Below are 6,774 nucleotides of genomic sequence, written 5' to 3'. Positions count from 1 at the left end.
TGAGTCCTCAAGATCTAACCATTTTCACACACCATGAAGATAACAAGTGCATCATGCAAATGTTAAAGACGCTTCTGTAGCAATAGGATCTAAGAAAAACATCCAACATCTACAAACACTCAATAAATATATCAATGCCAACAACTCTCACTCAACCATGGTACCAAGTCACCTATGGCATCATAAAATCCATCTCCTACATGAAGATCCAAACCAAACCAAGAACTAATCTAGCAGGGTCACCCCATCATTGTCACAAGCTCCCACTAAATCGTGTATCCAAGCTATCCATGACATCATGATGAAAAAATCCATCCTCTAACCATGAGAATCAACCAAGGCATTAAACCATCAAAGAACTCAAAGTGCACATCATGAGCTCCTCAAAAGAAACCAAATAACCATGATCCTCAACCAAGAAGATATACCACCATAACCAAATAAAAAATCCAAGCTAATGAACATCAAGGATGTACCTATATAACCAATCATGTCATGCCAAAATCTATGACACCATGATCACATCCATGAACCGATCATCTAGCTCTTAAAGTGTCCAACCTGTTAGCATAAAATAGTCAACCACAATCCTCCACCATGACTGTACCTGGTAACAACATCTCATCCCTTCTACATGAAGAATAAAATCAGCGAATCATGTGACTTAGGGCATAGACAACCCAAATCCAAGCCACCAATCTGAATATGCATCAATAATGAAAGGATCAATGGGCAAAGACAACCCATAATCAAGCCATAAATGCAACTTGTAAGTATAGACCGCTTACAACACTGTACAACTTGTAGATCCAACAAGTTATAATACATATCCAAAACCAAACACCGATAACCATATCATCATGAGACCAATTTGAAATATGAATTGAGTATACAATGACATCAAATCTTAAATCTCCAATGCCATAAACTCATAATGTTACCATAGTTAAAATATATCTATAAACTATTCAGATCATTATATTACCAAATAAATCATGCCAAACCTTCACCAAATCTGAACTAATGTGTAGAGCTCTCTAACAGCTTTTCGTTGACTACTTGAAGTCCAAAATCTGACTCTGTATGCCCAAGTTATGCCCTAATTCGTGCTCAAAATAAATAACATTTGTCTTTAGGGCTCTTAAAACCTGAAAAACTATCAAAATCATAGAACCAAACCTACACCATGTTGTGGTGCTCTGAATTAGCTTTCCAACGCCTATAAGAACTCTGAAATCCGATATTCTAAGAGAAAGTTATGGCTGTTTTACTAATATAGTCTTTTTACCATTTTCATTGCGATTTTTCAAAAAAAAATTTGTCATGAAAATTTTGCCAGGATTAAATTTGACGGCCATCATGGGCTGAAACCAAAAAACTCTTTCATTTCCTCTGAACATGGCCAAACTAGGGCATATTATATATCAAAATTTATGGAAATGTTGACCCGGATCCAATGGTGAGGTCTTTTTTTACCCAGGAGGTCATTTCTGCATGCTATTCCCCAAAACCCTCATTTTAAATAAAACATCCAAAAAATCTTTTTGTCCAACAATTTCACATGCCCAAATCTTTTAACATCCCAAAATAACAGCAAATTCAAAAGCCCTCAGATCTGCAATAAATCATTCATATAACTTGCCATTTACTTTTATCCTCTCATGCATTCCCATGGATTCAATCTAGGGTTACAATAATAAAACCATAGCTCTGATACCACTTGTAAGGAAACTAGGCAATAAAGAATATAACCGTTTTCACATAACCCATAATAGATCTGAAATTAATATGAAATTAAAATCCACATGCAAGAGAATAGACAACATACCCACAAAATTATGACACAAGATATACTCTAAAAAACCCTCATTGAGGGAAAAACCCAGCCTCCAAAAGCATCCATCACCATGTATTATTCAGCAAAAAATACCATTGCAATACAACCATGGAAGCCTTCATGGCCATAGCCACAACCAAGAAAACTATGTGAACAAGCATGAATCCACACATCCCATGCCATGCTTCCAACTTTCACAAATGCTCCCTTGGCTAACCTGTCAAGCCTTGTCCCGCTCGACTCTTACCTTTTTTCCTTCTTGTCACTCTTACTCTACAACAACTATCCTTGTGGCTGCTTATATAGTAGCAAGTCCCACAAAACCACCAAGTGTTATTACATAAACCATGTGCTAAAACCATGTGCTACCTAACCCACTAACCCCACATGTAATATTGGGCATTTAATTCTTTTTCCCAATATTAAATAATTACATGAAATATTATCACAATGTTACAATACAACTCATCAAGAATATTCTATGGGAATCTTTACATGTTGCACGTCCATCTAGGTACAACATTGAATAATAGAATAAAATAATAAAATATAACAATATTATGCAATGTGTGCAACACCCATTATCTCAACAGTTTTATGGTGTTTTACATTTACATGTTTAGATTCAGATAAGTCTTTTATCTTAGGACAATGGACTACTAGTTAATTTTGCTACTGAGTTTACGGTAGAGACCGAGTTACAGAGGGATAAGCATAATAGATATTGTTTAATGTTTGATTGTTTAAAGTGTACTTATGGACCTTGACTAACTTATTCACCACACCCCCCCCCACCCCCCCCCCCCCCCCTCTTAGTTATTCCAAACGTTCTAACAATTGGTATCAAAGTAGTTGGTTCTTATAAAGAGAATTTTGAAATTACTTAAAGATAAAGATATTGACTCTTAAAAGGGAGGTACCAAAGCTGAACAAGGAGAAATTTCCTACATGAAAAATGTTGATGAGGCTACACATATCAAATATTAGTGATTCTACAATAAACTTTGTGAAAGGTGAATATGTGAAGATGCATATTGTTCCTTTAACTGCATAACAAGTGAAAGAAAAATAAGAACATAATCAAGCAATGTTGCAGATTGCTTCAACCCTAAGCTATGTTATGTTTGATCATATGAAAGAATGTAATGTTCCAAAAAAAATGTGGGACAAATTGAAGACCACATATAGAGGAGTTGCCAATGTTTTGAGAGCTAAAGCAGAAAGCCTAAGAGGTAAATTTGATGAAATGAGAATGATGGAAGGTAAGAACATAATACAATACTATACAAGAATCAAGGAAGTTGTCAATTCTATTTGAAGTGCAAATCAAGAGATTAAAGATGAAATAGTGATAAGCAATGTATTGATAACTCTAATTTTTGCATATGTCATTTGACAGTAGAGTTTCTATAATACAAGAGTTGAGGTGTACTCTAGGTAAAGATTTGACTTTGGAAGGTGTAATTGGTAGACTTACTTCTTTTGGGATGTCTAATTTTGATAACTATGCACTTGCTATTGTTGAATCTACTTTTAAGTTAGAATTAGTTCTTAGCAAAAGGAAAGTCAAATATGTGAAAAGCAATAGTGATAGTTATGATGAAGAGCTTGATGAACTTGAAGCACTTATTAAAAAAATATTTGGAGGAGGCATAGGTAAATAAAAATGTAAATTACCTATAACTTATTTTCATGCAACAAGGTTGGTCATATAGCTGCAACATGTTCTGATAGAGATGGCATGGATGAGAGAAAGGAAAGAAAGTACAAAGGAAGGAGAGATGACCAAAACTATAAGAAGAAAAATGATGACAAAGGTATTTAATCTTATTCTATTGCTGAAGAGGAAACTAACACTGAATCTGAAATTAATGATGATAAAGTTTTCTATGTTATTATGAAAGAATATTCTGATAATGATGAGAAAACTACATTAATTTCTTATGTGAACAAAAGTGACATTGGATAATTGATAGTATATTTTCTAATCATATTTCTAGTGATAGAAATAAATTTGAGGATATTATACTATATAAAGGTAGTTGTGTTAAATTTCGCAATGATATTCCATTTGTTGTGAAAGGTAAAGGTACAATTCAATTAAGTGACAAAAAAGTGTGACAATATGTAATGGGTGGAAGGACTTAACTATAATATTTTGAGTGTTTCATGGTTTAAAAAATCAAGGTACAAAGTTTAATTCCATCACAAAGAAGCCAAAATATATGATTTGATGGCAAGCTAATTAGAAGTGGTGATGAGACAAAAGGTAACTTGTTCTATCTAGATTTATCTACTAAGACATGTTTGTTTGCACATATTGGTTCAATATGTCAAGACCTATATCTTCAGTAGTTCCTAGATATAGCTTCATTAGTTCCTAAAATGTTGAAAAGTTCTCTCAATTAAGCTTACTTAAATCTATCTTCTATAAGACATCTTGATCTATAGCTTTAGTCTTTGAAACCTTTCTTGTAAGCATAAACAACTCTATTACCAATTGTTTGAATTGCAAGGAGTAACTAAGAGGGGAGGGGTGAATTAGTTACTACAAAAATACTTCCATGTCCATTAGATGTTGATACAAACTTCTCACTTATTAATTAAAGCCTTGTTTTGCTCGGTAAACTAGATATTCAGTATAACTGGATTAACAAAGCAGTCATAAGATATTAATATATATTAACCTTTAGAACTTAGTTGCATTAACACAAAAAATTAATAAAATAACATGAACACATGAGACACCAAGATTTAACATGGAAACCCAATTTGGAAAAACTACCAATACAACTAGTTACAACTTTTCACTCTTCTGAAGTTACCCTTGTTAGGAGCCAACCCTATTAAAGGATAAAAAACACACGGTTAAGTGTGACCCTATTAGAGGATTTGAATCACCCTTTTAGGAATGGTCTTGTTAGAGGTCTTTAGACACTTCAACTAGAAATGCCACCGTGTTAAATGATTTTCAAAATGATTGTTAAGGAAACTCTATTAAGAGATTTATTCACTACTACATTTGTTAGAGAGTATCAATGATTGACCTAATTGACGAAGCAATTGAATTTTTAGATTCATATTGCTGGTTAATTTATGCTCTTGATCCTTCATGAACCTAATATTCTTTATATCGCGTTAGATATTCTATCATTAATCAAATATGCTTCTCATTTTTCTTCTTTTGCATTGGTGCTAAATTATTTATTTTAATCCACAACTTGACCTTTCATATATATGATATTCAATGTCAAGTTGGCTTGAATACCCTTTCATACAAACATTTGACATCCATTCAGTCAGCTTGTACTAACCAATTAATCAACAAAAGTAATATATTTATAGTTGACTAACACTAGACTGCTCACTCAATTAATACACAACTTCCTCTAATGACTAAAAAAAATCAGTTAAAACTAACTTCCTTTATTGTCTAACCAGGCTTATTTGACACTGACTTCCTTTGTTGACTGACTAGGCTTGGTTGGCACTAACTTCTTCTCGGTTGATACTAGAGTCTCCTTTGGTGCTTGATTGAGCTTGGCTTATACTGTGCTTGGTTAAAGCTTGACATTTCATCAATGATAATATACAATTGAATAGTTATTTTCAACAAAAATAGCCATCAATAATGAAATTTATGTCAAATAAAAAGAGATACTAGCTCAACAAGAAGGTATCTTAACCAAAGAAGAAACATTATAGAAACAAAAATCTAGAGAAATGTGGTTATTTAAATGAGACAAAAATAAGAACATTCCCTACAATAGCATAAAAAATAGAAGATCCATCAACTAAATAGCAAAAATCAAGTCTAAGTAAGGAGAATTAAGAGAAAATCTTGATGACATTGTAAAGGAAGTAACTAACTATTATACAAACATATATAATTAAAATGATGCCTCAAATCTTAAGACATTAGATAAAATGTTGGCATCCATACCAAAAATATAGTAAAAGAAGGTAATAATTGATTTAACTTAGAAAATATACTTTGAAAGAAGTTAGTTGAGTAGTATTTTAGATGCATCCTTGTGAATATCTTATACCTTGTGGCTTTAATTATAAGTTCTTTCATATATTTCAAAAGCTAATACGTAAAGATCCACATAAATTAGAAATTAATAATACACTCACAACACTAATACCCGAAAAATCAAATTACTCCAATATATGTTGTTTAACAAAAATAAATTATATGTAATATAGTCTAAAAACTACTTTCTAAGGCCTTAGCAAATTGACTAAAATATTTACTACCTAAGATTATTTCTGAGGAACACTATGAATTTGTACCTAATTGATCTACTATTGGTGAAACAATAATTTCTCATACATCACAATCAAATGAAGAGGGTTTCAAGGCAAGAACCTACAACACAATGGTAACTTGTGAGCCTCTCATGTGAGAGGTCTTTGGTTTGAATTTTCTTAACAAAAAATAAATAATTACAACAAATAATAATAATGGATCTATGCTTTCGCCATTTACCAATCAAAAAATACTTTAGGCAAGAACCTACAACACAATGGTAAATTGTGAGCCTCTTATCAAAGAGGTCTTGGGTTCAAATCTATCACACTTAATAAATAATAATAATAATAATTAATTAAAATACATAATAATTAATCTTGGCTTCAGCCTCTTATGGATCAAAAAAATAAAATAAATAAAGAGGGTTTCATGATGATAAAACTTGATACCCAAAAAGCTTATGATAAAATAAATTGGATATTCTTATTAAAATTTTTTAAAAAATTTATTTTATTTCAAAAAGATTGATTGATCTTATCTTTATCTATACATCTACCTGTAATGTATCCATTCTAGTGAATAGAAATCCTAAGTTATTTTTCAATATATGAAGTGGCATTAGATAGGGTGATCCAACTTCTCCATTTTCTTTATTAACTATTGATAATATTAAAAGTATTAA

Source organism: Cupressus sempervirens, chromosome 2 (assembly GCF_028749045.1).
Source record: "Cupressus sempervirens isolate cs-2001-9-10 chromosome 2, ASM2874904v1, whole genome shotgun sequence".
In the NCBI taxonomy this organism is placed as follows: Eukaryota; Viridiplantae; Streptophyta; class Pinopsida; order Cupressales; family Cupressaceae; genus Cupressus; species Cupressus sempervirens.
The sequence above is the reverse complement of the archived record's forward strand: the minus strand, read 5'-3'. Positions refer to the sequence as shown.